Source organism: Mustela nigripes, chromosome 2, assembly GCF_022355385.1.
Source record: "Mustela nigripes isolate SB6536 chromosome 2, MUSNIG.SB6536, whole genome shotgun sequence".
NCBI classification, from domain to species: domain Eukaryota; kingdom Metazoa; phylum Chordata; class Mammalia; order Carnivora; family Mustelidae; genus Mustela; species Mustela nigripes.
In genome coordinates, this window is record NC_081558.1 from 54,950,462 (window position 1) to 54,973,817 (window position 23,356).

The 23,356-nt window shown below is 43.0% G+C and overlaps 1 protein-coding gene across 2 annotated transcripts in view; it reads right to left on the reverse strand.

Moving 5' to 3' along the window:
• Positions 1-12,962, reverse strand: part of NR2C2 (nuclear receptor subfamily 2 group C member 2) — a 99,206-nt gene extending 86,244 nt beyond the window's left edge. For both annotated transcript variants that reach the window (XM_059390387.1, XM_059390386.1), the window contains exon 1: positions 12,577-12,962. The gene's annotated coding sequence lies outside the window, so the exon portion shown is untranslated. The remainder of the gene's footprint in view (positions 1-12,576) is intronic.
• Positions 12,963-23,356: the final 10,394 nt, after the last annotated feature.

A 23,356-nucleotide genomic window follows, 5' to 3' on the forward strand; every position in this document is an offset into this window, starting at 1 on the left:
AGTGGGAAACCAGAAAACAAAAAGGGGATATTCTTTTTTTTTTTTTTAAGATTTTATTTATTTATTTGACAGAGAGAGATCACAAGTAGGCAGAGAGGCAGGCAGAGAGAGAGAGGAGGAAGCAGGCTCCCTGCTGAGCAGAGAGCCCGATGCGGGACTCGATCCCAGGACCCTGAGATCATGACCTGAGCCGAAGGCAGCGGCTTAACCCACTGAGCCACCCAGGCACCCTATTCTGGATATTCTAAATATTAAGCTAAATATCTTCTCCTACCCTGGGGTTCATTTGTTCACCTTCTTTATGGTGTCTTTTGATGAATGGAAATTCTTAAATTTAATAAGGCTGAATTTATCAACATTTATTTTATGAAAATTCTGTCCAACTCCAGGGTCATAAGTATAATTTTACATATTTCTTATAAATGTTTATGAGCTTTTGTCCCTGTCCTTCACATTTAAGGCCTTAATCTATGTGCAAATTGATTGTTGAGTTTGATAAGGATTAAGAATCTAGTTAATTTTCTTTCTGTGTGGATAGTCAATTTTCCAGCACCATTAATGAACAATCTATCCTTTTCCCTACTAATCTGTAATGCCACTTCTGTCCTATTTCAGGCTTCCCTGTATGTGTGGCTATAATTCTAAATTCTCTAGTCTGTTCCACTACTGTTCTACTTATCTTTCTTTACACTACTACCATTATCTTATTACTGCAGCTTTATAAGAAGTGGTGCTCTCTATTAGGGCAAGTGCCCTCCTGCCCCCCCCAGCACCTTGCTCTCTTCTCCACATACCAACTTCCTGGACCATCTCAAGCACTCAAAACCAGAACAGCAACCTTTCTTTACAGATTTGAATTCTTACAATTCTTGATCTCACTGTTTGTTTCTTCCCTCCAAAGAATGAGGCATCATCAACAGCAACTTTTGAAGCTGCTTAAAAATGAACAAGGAGGAATGTGCACCTTCTAGAAAAACAAGCAGAGACAAAGAGTGAGAGTAAGAGTGGGAGAGAGAAGATGAAAGAGAAACTATGAAAAGAAAGTGCTTTCAATAAAGATTTAAATCCACAACAGCGGGTGAGAGGATTATTTCAGAAAATTATTTTCCATTTCATCATTTTTGAAAATATATTGTCACAAACCATATCCTATCTTCACATATAAATAAAACAGAGGCTTCTTCTAGAATATTAAAATATAAGAAGTAAGACGAAATCCTCAGGCAATGAGGGAAAACATTTAACTCAAGTGCACCCCAGGAAAAAAAAAAAAAAAGATAATGTCGGGGTAAGACTCTCACCTAAGAGCTTCTCTTACTGCTACTGCAGCCACAGGCAGTCCTAGAGACAATAAGATCACAGTGAGAAGGAAGGGAAGAGAGTTTTGGAAAGGGTACCGGGCAATAGTTGTCAAGTAGGAGGTGTTTCCCTAGAATGAAAAGCTCCAGGAGATAGTTGGTTGTGTCTACATGTAGTTCTAAACACCATATTCACTAGCATATTATTTTGCATTTGATCTGAAAAGAGAACAATCTATTGTTTTGATAGTACAAATTAGATAACGCATTAACGATTCTTGGCTGGTAGAGTCAACAGTAAGGGTAATACTGATAGTAACTAACACTTACTGAGTGGTTACTACACTCCAGGCATTGTAGTAATCACTGTGGACAAAACACTGAAGTAGCTCTTGGTACAGAAACCTGAGGTTGTCAAAGGCTGGGACTTTACCCACTCAGCTCCTTAACCCTTGAAAACTGCCCACATGCACAATAATGCTTCTGAAAAAGAGCCTCATTAGTTGCCAAAAGAGCTGTAAGACCAAGTACCCGAAGTTAAAAAAAAAAAGCTACTACAGAGTATTTTCCTATGGTGGTTTTAAACTAATCAAATTCAAGACCACTAAACCTTTGAAAGCAACTGTTGTGAACTAGGCAGTCAATTAACTGACACGAAGAAGAAGAAAGGAGGAAGAAGGAAGAGAATGAAGAAAAAGTCCTGTCCCTGAAGAACTTAAGAACGAACCTGTAATAGCTATGCAATGTAAATGCTACAATGAGTATCCAAAGAGAAAAGCTCCTCTTTCTGCCTGTGGGAGCCAATAATGGTTTCATAGGAGAGGAGCTATTTTAACTAGGTCTTGAAGGAAGAATGGAAATTTAGCAATCAAAAAATGGGATGACAGGGAGAGAGTTCCAGGCAGAAGAGACACCTCAAACAAACTGGCAGGTATGAAGGAAAATAGAACAGCAGACAATCAGTTGGGAAGCTGCTAGAGAGGTCAGGGGAAGAGAGGCTGACACTGTTGACAAGAGAGAACTACCAGAGGTTTGTCAGAGAAGTGAAGCCATCACATCTGGATCTTCAAAAAAAAAAGCCCCTTGGGAAACGGTGTTGACAGATGGAAAAGAAGAGACTGTATGTGGGAAGGCAGTTAGAAAGGGGTGGCTAGAAAGACTAGCAATGAAGGCAGTCTTAAACTTAACATGAAAAAGTGAGTTATTCCTGAACAGCACACAAATGAGAACAGAGCACAGCATATAAAACTGATACATACCACAGAACGATGGAAAGTAAAAATATTATTGCTTGGCCTTATGTGGTGGTAGATTTTATAATATAAATCCTTTCAAATACAAGTAGAACAGTATCACTCTTCTAACAACAACAAAAAAAAAACAGAGAATACAATGGTGACTCTGAATCAACTCTTCTGGGCTCACCAAAGTATACAGCTGACCAAATTTTGCAACCAGGGTTTTTTTTAGTCAGGCAGGGCTACAGACCCCACTGTAGTGAAAACTGAGATCCGACTGGGAACACCTGAATCCCCAGATCAGTCGCCAGGATAGACCACCTATCCTCTCCACAGGGGCAGGTTTGGGAGCCAGTGTCTCAAATAACAATAAACAAGTCCTGGGACAAGGAAACTCTGTCTTCACTGAGAGGAATGAGTGAGCTGCCTTGCCCTTCACAATAACGGATTCACATCATCCATATTTATGGAGTGCGTGGCCCATGATTATGTAACATTTAAGATATCTAGTCTTGATATTTTCCTATTTAAACAAATATACTGGATTTTTGAGGCTCTGACACTAAGCTGATCTGACACCACACTGCATGAGGTTACTGTGAAGGCTGAAGATCAGATCTTAAATATGTATGTCAAGAGCCCAACACTGTGCCTGGCACATAGCAGACATGCAATAAATGGTAACTACTATTGGTATAAGAAGATCGTGACACTTTTACTTTCTCAAAGAAATTTGAATGCAAAAATTCGAACTGCTTAAGGTGTATTGTAACTAGGAACTGGTCTCTCATTCTGACATGAGAACCACATGAAATGTGAATATGCTCACAAAGGGTTTGCAATTCATTGTTAAATCATTCACATTGGCAAAAATAAAAGGCCTGTATTAGGATAAACCTCACAAATATTTAAAAATAAGGTAATAACTTGTAAAATACTACTGGGTATAGACCTTCTTAATAGGTACGAAGTATCTGGTTTGTTTTATTATGCTGTAACTGTCAGAAGTCTTTTTGTACTCATGGGAAAATAAAAATTGAAGAATCTGGATTGCCTGAGAATTAAAAAATAAAAAATACACAGGTGAAGACTTGAAATCCTAGATCAAGACTTAAAATCAGGAAATGGAACTCAGGTGGCATACTGAATATGTGTTCATCAATACAAAACACGCATACAGAGATGCCTCAAGTTCAGATATGCATTTTTAAAAAAGATTTATTTACTTGAGAGCAAGAGAGTGAGTGCGTGTGGGGAGGGAGGAGGGCAGAGGTAGAGGGGAAGAGTCTTAAGACTCGGCAGGGAACCCAGCCCTGGCTGGATCTCACAACCGGGGGATCAGGACCTGAGTTGAAACCAAGAATCGGATGCCTAACCACTGCGCCACCCGGAAGCCCCCAGGTATATATATCCTTTTTTCAGAAATCCCGGCGTTATTTATACTCAAAGATTAGTTTCCTGCCACCCATAGGAAACCTTTTTCTTGTGTGGTGGGGAAGGGAGGTAAGGTAAAGAGTGAATGAATAGTGGGGAAGAGAAGTGACTCTCATCTACATGGAGTTCCTATTCTATGGGAGCGGCACTACAATTTTCTGTATGAGACTGCCCCTAAGAAATCATGTACACTGTGGGTGATTTCCTCCCTTACCAAGGGCCCAAGTGTAAAGGTTATATGCACTCTCTTTATTTCTGTTAGTATGAACCATGGATAGAAGGATGGAAGGAAAGCAGGACACACTTCCTGAGCATCTACTATGTGCCTTATGTCAAACTAGGCATCATTTAATCTTTAAAATACCCCCTTCTAAGTATTATTAGCTCCACAAACATAGAAGAAACAGCTCAGAATTTCAACTTGTTTCAAGTCATCCATTTAGTAAGAGATGACTTAGGAATCTAAGGCCTCTTTGCCTCTAAAATTACAACATTCGCTCTATACCACATGGGTATACCACAGTGCCCTTCAAGATAGTTTCCCAGAAAACAGAAGTCAAGAGGAGAGAATTTTAAAAAGTGACAGGAGACAGTTAATTATCTAAGTGAGCAAACTGCGTACATCAGTAAGCTAGGCAACTTAACTCATTTATACCACTAATTCCAAAATATGTGATTTATGTTCAGTATTGCTCACAGAAATTTCTGACCTAGTCCACTCAGATATTAAGTAACATGGCAGTTCTTTTGGAACTTGAAAACACCTTTCCCTTAAAATGTTATCTATCTAATAATCACCTTGATTAAAATAATGAGGATAATTTTACCATATTTTTGTAAAGTAAAAATTTTTACTAAAGTACAATATGCAAATAAAAAGTGCACAATTCATAAACCACTCAGTGAATTTTCATCAAGTGAATACACATGTACACACCACTCAAATCAGAAAACATTACTAGCACCCCCAAAATTTTCCTTTGTACCCCCACACCGTTATTTAGTTCCCTTCTCTCTCCTGACTTCTATTAGTTTTGCTTGTTTTTGAGCTATAATACATTTTTTGTGTCTGTCTTCTTTTGCTCATTATTTTTGTGATAAACATCAAGAGTTAATCTGTTTTCATTGTTGTACAGTATTCCGATATATGACTATGCCATAATTTATGTATCCTTTCTATAGCTGATGAACATTCAAGATTGTTTCTAGTTTGTAGTTCTTACAACTAGTGTTCCTATGGACATTCTTGTACATGACTCTTATTTTTATTTTTATTTATTTATTTATTTATTTATTTATGTATTTGACAGACGGAGATCACAAGTAGGCAGAGAGGCAGGCAGAGAGAGAGGAGGAAGCAGGCTCCCCTCTGAGCAGAGAGCCCGATACAGGGCTCAATTCCAGGACCCTGGGATCATGACCGGAGCTGAAGGCAGAGGCTTTAACCCACTGAGCCACCCAGGTGCCCCTATACAGGACTTTTAAAGCAATATTATCTTTCCTTCATTTGAAAATTTTCCTATTTTAAAAACTTGACTGTCTTTTCCTTCTTCAGAAAAGAAATGTATTATAAATTTAAAATTTCAAGAATCTGTTTTGTACTAAATAACTCAACACATATATTCTACCTTTTGTTTTTGTAAAGCAGACTTCATGCCCAGAGTGGAGCTCAACATGGGGCTTGAACTCCCAACCCTCAGATCAAGACCTGAGGTGAGACCAAGAGTCAGATGCTTAACTGACTGAGCTACCCAGGCATCCCAACAAAGGTATTCTAATTACCAGTCTTTTTAGCCAAGGGCTGGCATATACTTTGCAGTATATGCTGCTTTTAACCTTGGTGAAAAGTGATTTTTCGATAATTCCAGGCTATTCACCTAATCAACCTAATAAAAAGCAGCATTATTATAGAAGCAATGGAGCAGGAAAGAAAAAGAATGAGGACAAAACAAATGGCATTTCTGAAATGTTTCACAAATAATACAATAATTAGATTCAAGTTCAAAAAACATTAGCAGGGCAAATGCATCATGAAACCTGCTGGCATTGTGTGACTTCTCAAGAGCCATCCAATCTTTGGTATGTGTCTTCCTCAGCCAAGACCTGCTTGCCACATGAAGGCAGGCCGTTATCAGAGTTCTTGAGGTTGCATGTGTGAGCAGCCAGGTAAGAAACTATTATTATTTTTTTTTCTTTCTTTCTTTCTTTCTTTCTTTCTTTCTTTCTTTCTTTCTTTCTTTCTTTCTTTCTTTCTTTCTTTCTTTCTTTCTTTTTTTGCCTAGCTTCTGTCAACATATGAACAATAAAGGCAAATAAGGTAGGGTGCCTGTGTGGCTCAGTTGAGCATGCGACTCTTGGTTTTGGCTCAGGTCACGATCTCAGGGTCCTGAGATGGAGCCCCATGCAGGGCTCTGTGCTCAGCACAGAGTCTGCTTGTCCCTCTTCCTCTGTTCTTCCCTCTTCCCCTAGGTCGCTCATGCCTGTGCACACGTGCAGTCTAAAATAAATAAATAAAATCTTGAAAAAAAAAATAATAGGGTGCTTGGGTGGCTCAGTCAGGTAAGCATCTATCTTTAGCCCAAGTCATGATCCCAGGGTCCTGGGATCTAGTCCCACATCTGGCTGCCTGGTTAGAGGGGAGTCTGCTTCTCTCACACCCTCTGCCCCTTCCCCTTGTTGGTGCACGTGCTCTCTCTCTCAGATAAATAAATAAAATCTTTTTTTTAAAAAAAAGGGCAAATAAGGTGACTTCAGTAAATCCACGAAACCTTCCAAGTCTGAGTCTGCTCCCACAAGCCTCAAACTTCTCCCACTCACTTTAATTTTCTAGGCCCCAATACCTCTCATACCTCCTACTACTAATCCAAACAGAGAGAGTGATATCCTTGTTTATGCATGGAACTTTTCTCTGCAACAAATTAACATTTCCAGGAATCAGAATCTTTGGGGTTACTGTCAACAGTTAAGGACTGAAAGGTTTAACCTATTAAGACTTCAGGCCTCTTATTATAGTAGAGATTTTTTTTTTTTTTTTTTTTTTTTTTTGGTCTCTAAACATCACACTGTGCACCTGAGGTTGCCTTTCATCCTTATAGGGTATACCTGGAGTCTAGGGGTGAATCAGAAAGGATAGTTGGGTGTCTGAGCTAGCCTATTCCTTTCCCATCTTAAACAATTCACCTCCCATCCTTCCACTCTAAGATTTCCAGATGTCAGGGGCATGAATCTGCTCATACTGTTATCCTAAAAATGCCCCATGCTAGTGCCTTGATATGGACTTTCACCTTCTCTGCTCAGTCCCCCTCATCATCACTATAAGCTATGCTAGCTGAATCGCTGTTCCCAGGTGGTCCTGCCTTTTAGCACAGAGCTGTTTAACTCTCTAGCACTCAGGGCACTGGAGAGAGCATAGGAAGGAGGTGGCAGCAGTGTGACAAGCGACATGGGGAAGGAATGGCAGGACTGAAGGGAATTATAAAATGTATCTCAGCCTCTAGGTGTGTCAGGTTGGAGGCAAGTCAAACTCCAATATATAAGGACAACATTTTTTTTTTAACTGTGTGTGATGGGAGCACAAATGTGTCTATCAGGTTAAAGGTGGTAATCATACGTGGAGAGAAAAGGTCAACACTATTTAAGCTCCTCACAACCCGCAATGAAGTAAAAAGAGATGAACTAACTCTGGCTAGGGAGCTCTGCATCAGATGTGAGAGTGGACTTGATGAGTTTTAAGAAGGACTTCTTTACAGTCTTCCTAAGTGGTACTGATTAAAGGGGATCATTATCTGCTTTAGGAAGTGCTTTGGGACTAAAGGAGCATTTGGCACTTAGGTAAGATAACTCAAAGGTATAAATTCCAAATGAGAGCCCTCAATAGGTCACATTCAAACAGCTAAATACATGAGGCCAGTGGTTCAGTGCTATGACTGAGGGGGTGCTACTCTACAAAGGCCCACCTACCTTGTTCTATTAAGTCATTTGGACAATTGGCCTCTACTCCTGGCCCTGATCTCAGTGTTGGCTCAGCTATCCCTACGTGTCAAGTCAGGAATGTGTAAGACTCTAACAGGCTACCCACTCAAGGCTCCAGACACAGATGCTGTACTGTCACTTGACTCCTTGGAAACAAATCTTTTTTTTTTTTTTTTTTTTTTAAGATTTTATTTATTTATTTGGCAGAGATCACAAGTAGGCAGAGAGGCAGGCAGAAGAGAGCAGGAAGCAGGCTCCCCGCTGAGCAGAGAGCCTGATGCTCGATCCCAGGACCCTGGGATCATGACCTGAACCGAAAGCAGCTTTAACCCACTGAACCACCCAGGCGCCCCTCCTTGGAAACAAATCTTAAAACTTCCCACAAGTCCTTGTAGAGTAAGGTTATTACACAGGGTTTTTCTTCTTTCTATAAACGCATGTTCCAACAAAACTTCAAGATCACCATAAATACAACCGTTGAAGGCAATAAATAAGTAATTTAATGATCAAAATAACATATAGCTTTTTCATTAAACTATCAGCTCTCTGGTTACCCTGAGTAATTAATTAGTTCAAGGAATCAAAAGTGTTGAACAAGTGATACCAAAAAATCCTTGAATGGGATAGAAAAGGAATGTCCAAAAATAAAGAACTAAATAAAAATGTTGCTAGAGGGGCGCCTGGGTGGCTCAGTGGGTTAAGCCGCTGCCTTCGGCTCAGGTCATGATCTCAGGGTCCTGGGATCGAGTCCCGCATCCGGCTCTCTGCTCAGCAGGGAGCCTGCTTCCCTCTCTCTCTCTGCCTGCCTCTCCATCTACTTGTGATTTCTCTCTGTCAAATAAATAAATAAATCTTTAAAAAAAAAAAAAAATGTTGCTAGAGTGTCCTATTTACCAGACTTTCCAGTAGAAACTTGACACACAGTTCGCAAAAATCTGCTTAACCTTGGTAAAGCAATTAAAAAGTGATTTCCAGTAACTCCACTGCATGAATCAAATTATTGTTAAAATAAATATTTGAAATCAATGGCTACGAGACTTTCAACTCCCAACTCACTGCAAACCCACCAGTCTTCTTTACTGTTCTTTGATCCTCTGTGATAGAGAAACAAAGACCACCATTTTTAATTTCAAGAAAATCACACGGATGGTTTGTTTCCTCACTTGCAATGATGTGATAATATCTGGGCTACTTATTAATGAGTTCTATATGAAATAGATTTAACTTACAATTCAATCAACTATTAAATTATCTATTTCTTGTATTAAAAAACCCACAAATCAACATATAAACGGCTAAAAAGTGATTAATCTGGGTTCTTTTATTCCTATTTACCTCTCCAGGCAGAGCCACATCTGTGAGGGACCAATTCCCAAATTCATCCAAATACTGGAAAAGACATTTTATTGCTGGCAGTGCTATGTGAATTGCCAAGCAAGCCCACATAAAAAGGAACAATTAAAGAGCAGCAACTTAGTTATCAGTGATATCATGAGTTATTCACTCAACAAACAGTACCAGACACTCTGCGAAGTGCTGGAAATACAACGGTGAGTTAAATGATTCCTGCTCTCACAAAGCTTACAGTATGGTAAGGGGAACAGATATCAACCAACCATATAATGCAGTATAATTAAAAAGTGAAATAAAGGGGCACCTGTGTGGCTCAGTGGGTTAAGCCTCTTCCTTTGGCTCAGGTAATGATCTCAGGGTCCTGGGATCAAGCCCTGCATCTGGCTCTCTGCTTGGCAGGGAGCCTGCTTTCCCCCCTCTCTCTGCCTGCCTCTCTGCCTACTTGTGATCTCTCTCCCCGCCCCACCCCGTCAAACAAACAAACAAACAAATAAATAAATAAAGCAATTATAATTAAAAAAAAAAAAAAGTGAAATAAACCTTACAAGGAAAAAGAACACAATGTAAAGTAAAAGAATCTTATCTAGGCATCGGAAAGGGCTTCCCTGAGGAAGTGATGCTTGAGCTGAGAGCTCCAGGACTGGAGTGGGGCAGCAGGGGTAGGGTGCGGGGAGGTGGTCTGTTGGATAAATATGTGGGCAGGCATATGAGATTTCAGGCGAAGAGCACATGAAAGGGCCTAGGGCAAGGGTACCACTGTATTTAGAGCACAGGGAACTAGAGGTACAAGGATAAGAAAATGGTAGTTTTAGAAAGGTCTTAAAATAGGAAGCAGGCAAATGGCCTCTACTATTACAGGGATTCTAGTGGGTGTTGAACAATATAATGTCTGTAAGGGAATTTTGTACACTATAAAGCACCTTTACTTTCATTAGTAGTATTTACTTCCACTACTTGGTTTTCTAAATAAACTTCTGGCCTGGATGCCAAGTGACAAGCCAAAAGCAGAAGAGCTAAAACTAGAACCTTAGTGTTCTAAGCCAGTGTTTTGCCCCTATATCACACTGCCTAAAAATGTCACTGTTCATACCACTTAACTAGTCCAATGTTTTTACCAGACAGCTAGTGCTTCATAATAACAACTCCAATTACGAGCATGTGTCAGGCAATTTTCTAAGCTCTTTATTTACATTAACTCATTTAAAGCTCAATTCTAGAAAAAAAGGCTCTATTACTGTCCAGATGAAAACACAGGACTCAAAAAAGTTATGAAAATTATTCAAAGTCATATAGCTGGTAAATGTTGACACTGTTAACCACAACACTACTCAGCTGCAGCTTAAAATATTTTACGTGTGTGTCTATACATATGGGGGTGGTCAGAGAACAAAATTCACCTGTATAAAACCACATTCACATTATTGAGGACACGGATCAGTGCCTTAGTCACCCAGTGCCTGCGGTATTAGCGGGGCATGGCAAATACTTTATGAACTAAAGATGGATATAAGGGACTAACAAAAGACTTGAATCTAGAAGTAAAGTAATTTTCTGAGGCTTTCCCCCTCAGTCATGTTCCCATCAGCAATTCATTTGATGGCTGTATTTTCCTTGTCTACTTTTTTGTTAAAATTGAAGATTTATTGTCCACTACGTTTGTCATACTTCACAGACTTTAGCTTGGAGGTAGAGTGGGATTATGGAAAAAGGACAATGAACTAGTTCCAACCACTCTCCAACCACAACTGGCCTGTTCTCAATCATTTCAGACACTTTCCCTCCTGGACCTTTACAATTGCTGTTTTCTCTTGCCAGAACACCATTCCTTCCTTGGGTTCCTGCGTTCAACCTCCGTTCAACCTCATGGAGACCTTCCCGGAACATCCGATCTAAATTAGTCTCTCCTCAGGCCTTCTTTAACACATCACTCAGTTTCATTTCCTTTTTTTCATGAAATTGAAAATCATCTTTAATCTGTAATCATCTCTTTAATATCTATTCACCCCAACTCCCACTTCTAGGAGGCAAGGGCTTTGTCTAGGTGGTTCCCTAGATGTAACCTCCAGTGCCCCAAACTAGGCAAATATGCATTTAATCAACGAATGAGAATTACCTCAGATTTACCTCGGTTTTGTCAAGCCCTCAATATCCTTAAGCCTTCCACTCCTGGTGGCTCTACACCCCATTTTCTACAGGAACACCATTTCTACATTGAGATTCACAAAGTAGCCTGACTCCATTTTCTGAGCAGAGCCCCTAAAACCATCTTGAGAAGGGAGGTCTGGGCATGGCAAGAACCACCTCTCTCCCCATTTTACAGTCCAGGAAATTGAGCCTTGGAAGGGAGTCGCCCGCGGCCATGCCGAAAACACCGGCAGGAGCCCCGAAGGATGTCCAGGTTCCGAAACGCCCTTCCCACGAGCCAGCGCCGCGGATTCAAGATGCTTCATCACCTTTATTACTATTGTTCTACCGTACGCAATCTGGACGCGCTGCAGGCGGAGGGAAGCCGCCTGGCCCCTTGCCGCGTCCCCGCGCGCCCCGGACTCTTAACCTAGGCCGCGCCCCCGCGCGCCCCGCCCCCGGCCCCGCCCCCATCGCCCCGGCCTCACACAGCACCTCGGCCTCTGCTCCCGCCCCGCCAGGGCTCCCGCGCCCCGCGGGGACCGCCCCCTCCTACTCGAGCCAATCAATAGAGCCTCGGGGGGTGGAGCCAGAGGCACCCGCCCTCCTATCTGGGCACCAATTGGTCGCGCCAGTCGTCGCTCACGAAGTCGCGCCCCGCACCCGCCTCCCTCCTTTTCCTCCACCCTCCCTTCAGGAAAAAACGGCGGTTGGGCCGCGGCGGTCTCCAACGGCGGGCGGGAAGCGGAGGGGCGAGGAGCCGGGGAACTAGGGAAGGAGGGACTGCAGGGAGGAGGAGGATAAAAGGAAGGAGGAGGGGAGCCCAGCCCAGCCGGAGCCATCTCCATCGAGAACAAAATGGCGGCGCTGGCGGAGGGCCAACTGTGAGGCGGGGCCGCGGCCATTCCCCCTCCGCCCCCACCCTCGCGCCGGCCGGGCCGGTCAGGGGGAGCCCGCTCGCTTCGCCCGGCCGCGGGCGGGGAGGGGAGGGGAGCGGCCCGGCCCACTATGCAAAGCGTCCGGCGCCGCCGCCGCCGCCCCGTGGCAAAGGTAAAAGGGTCGGGTTCAGCCGCCGTCGCGGCGGCTCCATGTCCGCGCGCCAGGCCCGCCCCCTCCGCCGCCGGCCCGAGCCCGCCCCGGCCCCTTTTCAATTTTACCTCAGGATTTGGCGCCAAAGCGGCCTCGAAGCAGGTCCCGTGTCTGCGGCGGGCGGCCCCCGACGCGGAGGGCAGGGCGCGGGGAGGCCGGGCTCCCGGCGTTGGCGGATGGCGGGAGCCCCGGGGCCGCGGGCTCGCGGGGCAGCAGGCGAGAGACGAGACGCCGAGGTGGGAGCGGGGGCGGCGGGGGCGGGCCCGGGGGCGCCGCCGGGGTCGCGGGGAAGGGGGGGTTTGTTATTGTTTTTGTCAGTGAAAGGTCAGAGTTCGTGACCCCGGTGCCGCCGCCGCCGCCGCCCGCGCGCTGGTAGGAGGAGGGCGAATGTTCTTCTTCCTCTTCCCAGCGCCAGCCTCGCCGCGGCCGCGGGGGGCGGGCGAGCACGCGATTGGCTGAGGCGCGCGCGCGCACCGGAACGCCGCGGCCGGCGCTGGTCCATCCGGCCCCTTGGCGGCCCGCGGGCCCGGCGGCGAGCGGGCGGGAGCTTGTGTCGGCGCTGCGGCCCGGGGAGCCTCCGCCCCGGACTGGGCTGGCGCAGCCGCTAGGCGAAAATGAAATTTCAGTGCCCCGAACGCGTCTGTTTTCAGGGCAAAGGACCGGTTGGTCGTCTTAAAAATCTGGGAACGCGGGGCACCGTTATTCGGGTGCAAGCCTGCGAGCTTCTCCAGGCTAGGAGGTTACTGTGTTCTCCCGGTGATAGCTTCCATCCCGGCCTCCCGCTGAGCTGAAGCCTCTGTGTTTGTTGATTGAAGAAGCAGCCTCACAGCAGAGAGCCTGTAGGTTGAGTGGGTGGTTTATTGGTGGGTATTGAATTGTTTGTGCCCTACTCTTTACGGATGTTTTAAAATTAGGTTTTAAAGGCCGTCAGGTTCCGGCAGTATTAGGTAAAGTATTGAAATCGTCCAAAATCTGTTGTTTATGGTCTTCTAGTGAACACGTGACCTAAATCTTAAGTCTTTTCCCTGTTATTTGGAACAGGAAATAAGTGTGTGTAAAACGATTCTTCAGAATTGCTAAATACATAAAGAAAATCGCTTCTCTTGGTCTTAGGGATTTGGGGTTGTAGGTTTTCTTTAGATATTTCTTTTTTAAGTCTTGGTTTTGACTTGCTTGGGAGGTGTGGATCACTTACTTATCTTAGATGCCCTGAAATGTTTCGGCTAGACTCTTCTTGATTATCATGCTTTGTAGGAGGAAGATTCTTTGCTAATTGATTTTTTTTCTTGCTTTTTTATTGTTTGTTATGAATAAATACTGATCCCAAGATGAATGGGTTAACCTTTTTTCTTAAACAGTTGTGCTTTGATCAGGCTGACCCCAACTTTGAGTATTTTGTTCTATATCTTATAATATTTCTATCTGATAGGAAATGCTTTAAACATACCATTTTTTTCTTTTCCCATGTTCTCACCTCGAAAAGAAGTAAGTGAGGAAGAGACTTAAATTTGTAATGTCTTGGTGAACCACACAGATCCTGTACGTGGAAGGGGACTCAAAAAATGATATGGTCCAGTCCTCTTCTGGCAGGGAGATTTTACAGGAGAGGTGGGTGAGAACAAGAAAGGTCAAGTGATGTGTGCCTATGGTTAGACAGTATTTTGGTGGTAAATCCTTGTAAACATGGACTGTTTTTACAGTTGTACTCTTGTTCAAAAGTTACTTTTTAATGTCTAATAATGCTTCCAGATACAGTGTAAAAATTCATGCATCAATGAGTTTTAGGTTTTTCTTTTCTGTAAACAGTACAATTGCACAAATTTTGAAGTAAATACTAAATCATTAATGTTTCTCTGATGGCTTATCATTAGCACTGTGAACAAGGCACAGTTATTTCATTTTACTGAGGTGTAGGATCCGAGGCCTGAGTAAAGTAAGCAACCTGCATAATATTACAGGTGCAATAAGGGAACCCAAAGCTGTGACCTAGTCCTTTTGACCTTAACGTTTATGCTGTAAAACCATGCTGTTATCAGTGGCCTGCTGGTAATAGGAATCAGTAGATGTTCATTCTTAAAGGTTAGTTGTTTAATGTTAAAAGTAATGTAGAGAGCTGCCTGGGTGCTCAGTGGGTTAAGTATGTGCCTTCAGCTCAAGTCAGGATCCCAGAGTCCTGGGATTGAGTCCTATATAGGCTTCCTGCTCAGCAGGGAGTCTGTTTCTCCCCTCTCCCCCGCTTGGGCTCTCATGATCTCTCTCAAATAAATTCAATTAAAAAAAAAAGTAATGTAGAAAGGTTCATAATCTTGAGCAGCTTTTCTTCCCTTGCAAACAGGTGCACAGGTACAGAGACAGGTTGCAAACAATATCAGGAGGTAACAGCCCTTTGCAAGCTGAGATTAGTGCTGCCATGGTGCCATTTTTTTGCTCCTTTGTGTTTTTTCTAGATATCTTTTCAAAAAATTATTTATTTTAGCAAGACAGTGTGCACATGAGGTGCAGGTGCAGAGAACGAATCTTAAGCAGGCTTCCACTCTTTGCGTGAAGCCTATATCGGGCCTCAGTCCACAACCCTCAGGTCATGACCTGATCAAGAGTCAGAAATCAAGAGTCACCCAGGCGCCCCTGACTGTAAGTCTTTTTAGTGACAGTGTTTTAGTGGCTTTAATCACAAAAGATATTGAAGTTGTAGTATACTAGCTATTACTAGCTATGCTTTTTTTTTTTTAACTGTCTGTTAATAAGTATCCACATTTGTATCAATAGTGCTTTTAACATTGTTTATCTGCCTTTAAATGAAAGGGTTCTTGACTGGGAGGGTAGTAGAGTAAAGAACTGCCAGGCCCCAGTGGTTGTGGAGCAATAGGCTTTGGGTGGGGCCTTACATCAGCACTTCTGAGCATCACAGGGAATTCTGATGTACACTACTGGCCCGAGCCATTGATCTAATTCCAAAAATGTGTGGCAAAAGAAAAACAAGACAAAACTTTGTTTTGGTTTTTGAAATGCAATTGCTGTTTTTTCAAACTGACCGCTACTGAAGATTATTCATTCACAGGGATGGGGGCGGGGGTATAGCTCAGTGGTAGAGCATTTGACTGCACAGGGATGGGGGCATGACAGGAGTGATGATCTATCTGGCAGTATCCAGCTGTTGTGTGTACATCTTCTTGGCACCAGACTGTGAGCTCTGTCTCAAAATGCCTTGTCCCTCTCTATTTCAGCCCTTACCACAGTACCTAGTAAAGATGGGTATTTACTGAAACAGTGCTTTCCCCAGCAGTAATATATGATAAAGAATATTCAAATTATCATCCCCACCCTTTAAAAATTTTTTTAAAAGATTTTATTTATTTATTTGATAGAGATTATAAGTAGGCAGAGAGAGAGGGGGAAGCAGGCTCACCGCCGAGCAGAGAGCCTGATGTGGGGCTCGATCCTAGGACTCTGGGATCATGACCTGAGCTGAAGACAGAGGCTTTAACCCACTGAGCCAGCCAGGTGCCCCATCATCCCCCGTTTAAGATGAATTCAGTGAAAGCAAAGTTTGGTGTCTTCCTTGTGCTGGGAAGTGAGCCTGGGGCTGTTCACTCCTTGCCCAGTGCTCTGTGGATGAGACACAGGTGTTCTGAGACCCAGGTGTTCCTTTCTCATCCCTCTTTGTTCTCTGGGCAGGTCCTTTTTTATCACAACACTTAACTAACTAGTTAACACTAACTTCAGTCAGTGATTAACTTGTCTGTGAGCTCCTTGAGAGCAGGAACAATGTATAGTTTTGTGCATAACACAGAGTAAACATGTTTTTTGCCATCCAGGGTTATTTAAATAATAAACATCCATGAAGACCAAATTTTGGTTAAATAGTTGCAGTTGTGCTAAAATTTTCAAATTACTATTATTTTTATTTATTTTTTAATTTATTTGACAGAGAGAAATCACAAGTAGGCAGAGAGGCAGGCAGAGAGAGAGAAAGAGGAGGAAGCAGGCTCTCTGCTGAGCAGAGAAGCCCGATGGGGGACTTGATCCCGGGACCCCAAGATCATGACCTGAGCCGAAGGCAGCGGCTTAACCCACTGAGCCAGGTGCCCTCAAATTACTATTATTAAGCAAAGTTTTTTTTTTTTTTTTTTAACTTGTAAAGATACTGCTTTTGTGGTAGCAGAAATGATGATTTTCCTTAATTTTGTAGACTGGGAAGGCTTAATAATTACCTTTGTTAAGTTTTTATGTATATCTTTGTATCAACTTTTCTGTAGTAGCTTATGCTTGTTATGTATTATAATTTATGAAACTTGTTTGTATCATTTATATAATTTACTGTTTATAAAATAAACTGTTAAACCTCCTATAATTCTTTTTAGCCTTAATTTTTAAGAACGTGGAATCTACACAGATGTAATCAATGAGACCAGACTGCATGTTCCTTATACTCACATTATCCTGTTTAATCTTCACAATAACTTTGTGAAGTGGATGGTATTATCTTGTTTTTATAGCTGAAGTGGCTGAGGCCTTAAACAGGGGAGCATAACTTCTCCAAAGTCACATGGCTGGCAGGTGGTGGAACATTTATTCATAGTTATTTCTGCTTATTTCTCCTCTTCTGTCCTCGAGGACTTTGAAAAGAAAACCGTCTTCCCACCTCCATGATTCTGTCGAAGTCAAGCTCTGTCACAATAGAAGGCTACTTGGAGAGGTCTCAGGTTCTATATACTTGGTCCTTGCTTTTCCCAGGAAGAGAAAAGAGACTGAGCCTGTGGTAGCATGGTGGGAACGCACAATGCAGGGACACTGTGAGAGTGAGTTTCTGACTCCCCTCCAGGATGGCTTTTTTTTTTTTTTAAGATTTTATTTATTTATTTGACAGAGATCACATGTAGGCAGAGGCAGGCAGAGAGAGAGAGGAGGAAGCTGGCTCCCTGCTGAGCAGAGAGCCCAATGCGGGACTCGATCCAAGGATCCTGAGATCAGGACCCGAGTCGAAGGCAGCAGCTCAACCCACTGAGCCACCCAGGCGCCCTCCAGGATGGCTTTTGTTGGGAGTTCCTGACCTGAGGCTTCCTGGGCCTTGAAAAGATAATAATTCAAGGTTGTATTTGGCTCAAGTATCTTAGAGCATGTGGAAAATCAGATTATCTTCTCAGAAAAATGTACCTGCTCTTGGCCCCTTGTTTTAGAATGCAGTTCGCCTAATTAGGAACTCTCAATCTTGAGGTTGGGAGTTCTTTATTAGCCCGGTGCCACCACAAAAGTTAATCACTGAGGCCTGCTGGCCTTTTACTCTCAAAGTATAAATAGTGGCACTCCCTGAGTTTCTTAAACAGATTATTTCAGCCCCACAACCTGTTCACTACAGGCCAGGAAATGCACCTCAAAATCAAAAAGTCTCTTGGGAAGGCTTTCTTTTCTGTGCTTTGCTTTGGATCCCGTACTTCACCTTGGGGAGAGCTAGGATGCTGTCCTGAGGCTTCGGCCTTGGGGAGGCTCTGGTTACGCTGTCAGGACTGTGTCTACACAATAAATCCGATTGGTTCTGCCCTCCGGTTTGGCCCCTCCTACACTGTTCTCTAGTTTAGGTTCTCTCTGGCCTATTGTCATGGTTTCCTAACCTTCCAAACCAGTCCCTACCAATTGTCCCCTCCCCACCCACCACCCTCTCCCTTTCCCCTTCCACTGCCCGAGTGTTCTGAAACAGCCTTTGCGAGCTCCTTCTATTAATAAAGTTCTTTAATGGCTCTGCACTGCTTAGGGCTGAAGTGAAAAATATGCTTGAAGTAGGGACAGTGGGGGAGGGTGCTGGCAAGTATTCTAAAGGAGGTCAGTAAGCTGAGATAAACACTCTTAGTATGTTAAATGGTCATAGTGACACCTGGAGAACTCACTAGACTTAAAGGGGCAGCCCTTCAGTCACCTGGAATGCAGCCAGAAATGGGTTTTTCATGAGAAGCCAGAAATCCAGATTTGTAAATGAAATCTTTTGACTTTGAAATGTTGGCAATTTACAAGTGGTTTTTGTTGTTGTTGTTGTTGTTTTTAACTGTGCAGGACAAGCATCATTTCTTAAACATGGTCCAAATTTCCAAAACTTGGAATTTTGATTCCTTCTATTGAGCATACATGTTAACCTGTCATGTAAAGGGAACTTGGCAGGCAGGAGACAGGAGCCCATGCTTATAGGTTGTATGCAGTCTGTCTATGTGTGTGTGGGTGTGTGCGTGCAAAGGTCCTGATTGGACCTTTGACCAATCAGATGAAATCTAAACTGAGCCACAGCCACTGAAAGTCCTTCACAGTGGGTCTTTCCAGACCCTGTCATATTAGAGCATCATTTAATGGTAGTATTAGAGTAAAAACACTTGAACTTGGAATTTTGATTCCTTCTGTTGAACATACATGTTAACCTGTCATGTAAAGGGAACTTGGCAGGCAGGAGACAGGAGCCCATGCTTATAGGTTGTATGCAGTCTGTGTATGTGTGTGTGTGCATGCATGCGTTGTGGGTGGAGGCAAGTTCCTCTTGTAGTTCTCATTTTTCCCGAGCATAAATTTACTGTCTCCTGCCAGGGTGGGGAAGGGCAGTCATTTGTCTCTATAGAGTGGGGTCAGGGGATTTGAGGGTCTCATGATTACTTACAGTGACTCTCGACTGATCCTCTTGTTAGTCTTTCCAGACATCTGTGCCTCCAAATCTCCAAGCCTCTTGAGAGCAAGGGCTGGTCCTTGTTCTCACTGGAATCCCTTCCTGCAGGCAATTTGGTTAGTTTTCTCTGCTAACTCAGCTGCCACTGTCTGTATGTCTATCCTCCAAAAATGAGTTGACGATTTTGATACCTTATGCCTTTTCTTGCATTTTCTTTGTCCTTTAGGTTATATCTTTTTTTTCCATTTACTGCCCTTTTTTAGGTTTTGGGAAAGAAACCGAGAAATATGTGTTTCCTGGTTATCCTGCAAAACTAATTACATCCAAACGCTCTGGCTTAAAAAAACACTTTTAAAAATTATCATCTGGTAGTTCTAGGGGGTTCAGATAGGAGACTGTCTCTGGAGGTCTCTCGTGGTTGCAGTTAGAAAGTGGCCGGAGCTAGAGTCATCTGAAAGGCTTCCTAGTCTGTCTAGTAACTGATGCTGGTTGGCAGTATGAATCATGCCATGTGACCTCTCCATGTGGCCTGGGCTTCCTCATAGCATTTTGGACACATTCCAGGAGGACACAAGAGAAAAAAGTGGCATTTTTACCTAAGTCACTTCCTCTGCTACTCCTTGAGCCATCACACAGGTCTGTCTAGGTTCAAGGCGAGGGGATGCATCCTCCACCACTTGATGGGAAGAGTATCTAAGTCCAACTGTAGCGAGAATGTGCAGGAGCGCATCTGTTAGGGCAGCCATCACTGACAGAATAGACTCCATCTCACATGTGTTTTTGTCTTTTTTAAATGGAAGACCAGAGTGGTCTTTCTAAAACAGATGTTTTCTCTCCTATTTTAAGGCATCTGGAGGAACCCCCCCCCCCCATCCCATTGCCCCACATCCCCTAGATACTATGGGATAAGGGCAGTGGTTCTGAATGACCTGGCCTTTCTTGTCTCATCTGTTTTTGTGTCTTCTTCCCTGTACTTTGATGACTCTGAACTACCCCATTTCCTGAATATGTCACATGGTATCCTACTCATTCTCACACCTTACTCCTCCTGCTCTCTGCAAGTAGGGACCTCTCCAACCCCTTTTCTCCTTAAGGCAAGCCCTCTTCAGAGGTCAAGTGATACCTCCACCCAGTGATTTCCTAATCTGCCTCAGGCACAATCCATTCACGGTTACAGGTTCTCCTAAAGCCTTTTCTCATCCTCTGCTGTAGAGAGTGTTTGTACCTGACTACTCAGGGGATGAACTCCTGCAAGCTAAGAACTATGTCTTTAGTGCTCAGTACTGTGCTAAGTCTGCTGTCACTGTTAAAATAGCACCTGAGTATTGCAGTGTTCCAAAGTCCCTTAGCATTCTCCTAGGCTTAGGTGCACAACATTCAACCCTTCCTTCTCCCTCTTCTTCCAGCAGTCAACTGAAAATTTCTAGCACCAGGAAGCACAACCCTGATCATATTAACCTTTCTTTCCAGCTAATTAATCCTGGGAGGAAATATCATGTATTCTTGAGGCTCCGGGTTTGTTGAACAAATTTGATTTGTTCATAGATATTCATTTATGACTTACGTAATCAACATTTCTCTGTATTAGGAGAGTCAATATTTATTAGTTAACCGTGGATCAGTTTCAATCAGTAGAGTCAGTTTTCAGAATAACTGAAAATTAATCATCTTTCAGCTGAGGATGATGGCGGTGGCAGGGTACAGAGTATCCTGGATGTCTCAGCATATTTCAGATTTGCCATTAAAGGATTGTGGGGCTTTAGAGGAGATCCAACTCCGTGAGTCTGTTGGCTCCTAGGTCAGGTGAGGCCCCACCACCTACAGAGGGTGGGGGGAGTGTGGAAAGAAGAATGTGGAAGCACTCTTTCAAGTGGTAAATTGAGGCATTCATGAAGGCTGCTGAACCTCAAAGTTCAAAACTGTTGACTGCAAGGCTCAAAACTCTTGACCAAGGGTCACCTGGGTGGCTCAGTGGGTTGAGCCTTTGTCTTTGGCTCTGGTCATGACCTCAGGGTCCTGGGATCGAGCTCCATGTTGGGCTCTCTGCTCAGTAGGAAGCCTACTTCCCCCTCTCTCTCTGCCTGCTGCTCTCTGCCTACTTGTGATCTCTCTGTCAAATACATAAAATCTTTAAAGGAAAAAAAAAAACCTCCTGACCAAAGCCCTGGAACTAAAACCCCTAAATTATATAGACAAGAAACTTTGAATGTTGAATGGACTTTGTTAATTATTTAAAATTTTGAGATGTGGTATTTAGCAAATGTTGTATTTATTGTTATTTTCTTCCCCAAAGAGAGAACTTGTCAAGGAACACTATGTTGCATTAGAAGTTTTATCCCTATAGCTTTCTTAAATGAAGAAGAAAAAGACTGTTCCCTTAAAAATTTTCACAAAGAACGCTTAATAATGTCAAGGGACATTATTAAGCAGAAAAGCAAAGCTTTCTAAGAAATGTGATTTAAGGGGAGCCTGTGTGGCTCAGTCAGTTAGGTGGCTGCCTTCGGCTTAGGTTATGATCCTAAGGTCATATGGGATGGAGACCCACATCAGGCTCCCTGCTTGATGGAGAGCCTGTTTCTCCCTCTCCCTCTGCCTGCCCCTCTGCCTACCTGTGCTCTATCTCTCTGTCAAATAAATAAATAAAATCTTTAAAAAAAAAAAAAAGGCAAGGAGAAATACTATTTAAAGGGTCATTTTTGGGGTGCCTGGGTGGCTCAGTTGTTTGAGTGTCTGACTCTTGATTTCAGCTCAGGTTATGGTCTCAGGGTCATAGGATGGCCCCTGAGTCAGACAGACTCCATGCTCAGCTGGGATTCTTGAGAGTCTGTCTTCCTCTCCCTCTGCCCCTCCTGCTCAGGCGTATGATCTCTCAAATAAATGTGTTTTTAAATTTTTTTATTTAAAGATTTTATTTATTTATTTGACAGAGATCACAAGTAGGCAGAGAGGCAGGCACAGAGAGAGAGAGGGAAGCAGGCTCCCCGCTGAGCAGAGAGCCTGATGGGGGCTCAATCCCAAGACCCTGGGATCATGACCTGAGCTGAAGGCAGAGGCTTAACCCACTGAGCCACCCAGGTGCCCCTAGGAGGGGATGTTTCTGATCCTGTATACCAAGGGATGGACTCATAGGATGAGCCAGTGATATCTTCATAATTTTAAAAATGGAAAATCTTTGTTGAGTAGGTGAAAGGTTGAGATTTAAGAGAAATTAGTCAAATTGCCACAGTGAATGCTAATGGTCATTTTCCACCCTGCCCCATAAAATAAGATTCAGGGTCACACTGAGTGGTATTATAGCTGTATTTTAAAAGAGCTGTCTAATTTTATGCCTATAATAACTTCCATAATTATACCTGTTAGGATAATCAAGTCTCATGCTTTGGGGTATAGCCAATTACTGTAGCGATCAAGAGGTAATTGATTTTCTCATGTACGTTGCTCACAGCAGGGCAGCTCCATTACACATTCATGGATTCTAGTGTGGTATTGTTGGGGATTGTTAAGTACAGGCCACTGGATTTGAAGGACCACAGATTTACTGGAGATGGCAATTCTTTTAAATCTTCATCTGCTTCTTTCATCTGTTACTTTAAAAGGAGTTCTTTTAATACGGGCTTATTGCCTATACCTGACCACAAGACAGACTTGTGGATACAGCTTGTTGGTGAACACATTAGGCACTGAGCCAGATCCTTCTTTCCTTTCCCTCTGAGTCTACCTTTGGAGAGAATGTGAACTGCACTTTTGAAGGTGAAATCCTAATTTTGAAGAGAACTTGAGGTCATTTAGGGCAGTTGTTCCTTGAGTGGGGAAGTCTTTATATAATAAACCAGAGTAATGGTCACTGTTGAAAATAAGCTTTGGAAGCCCCTGGCATAAAACATGTTGTTGTTCTAAAGTTCTATCATATTTGCAACTCTTAGCTCCTGGGTAATTGTTACAATTTATAATTTACATATACCAGTAACAGGTGTTTGTTACTTTGCTTATAGGAATCTGGTACCTTAACTGCCACCATATCTATTTCCTGATCGAAACTATTTCTGTAGCTTTACCATGAATTTTGTACCTTTTCCCTCCTTGTTATATGTTTGAAGCATTCAAAAAATAAAACTGGCAATGTCCTTACATTTGAATATGTCTTTAGTAAAGTCTTTTGTTTTGGCTTACTATGTGTCTAACTGCAACTTTGTGCTCATTTTTTTCTT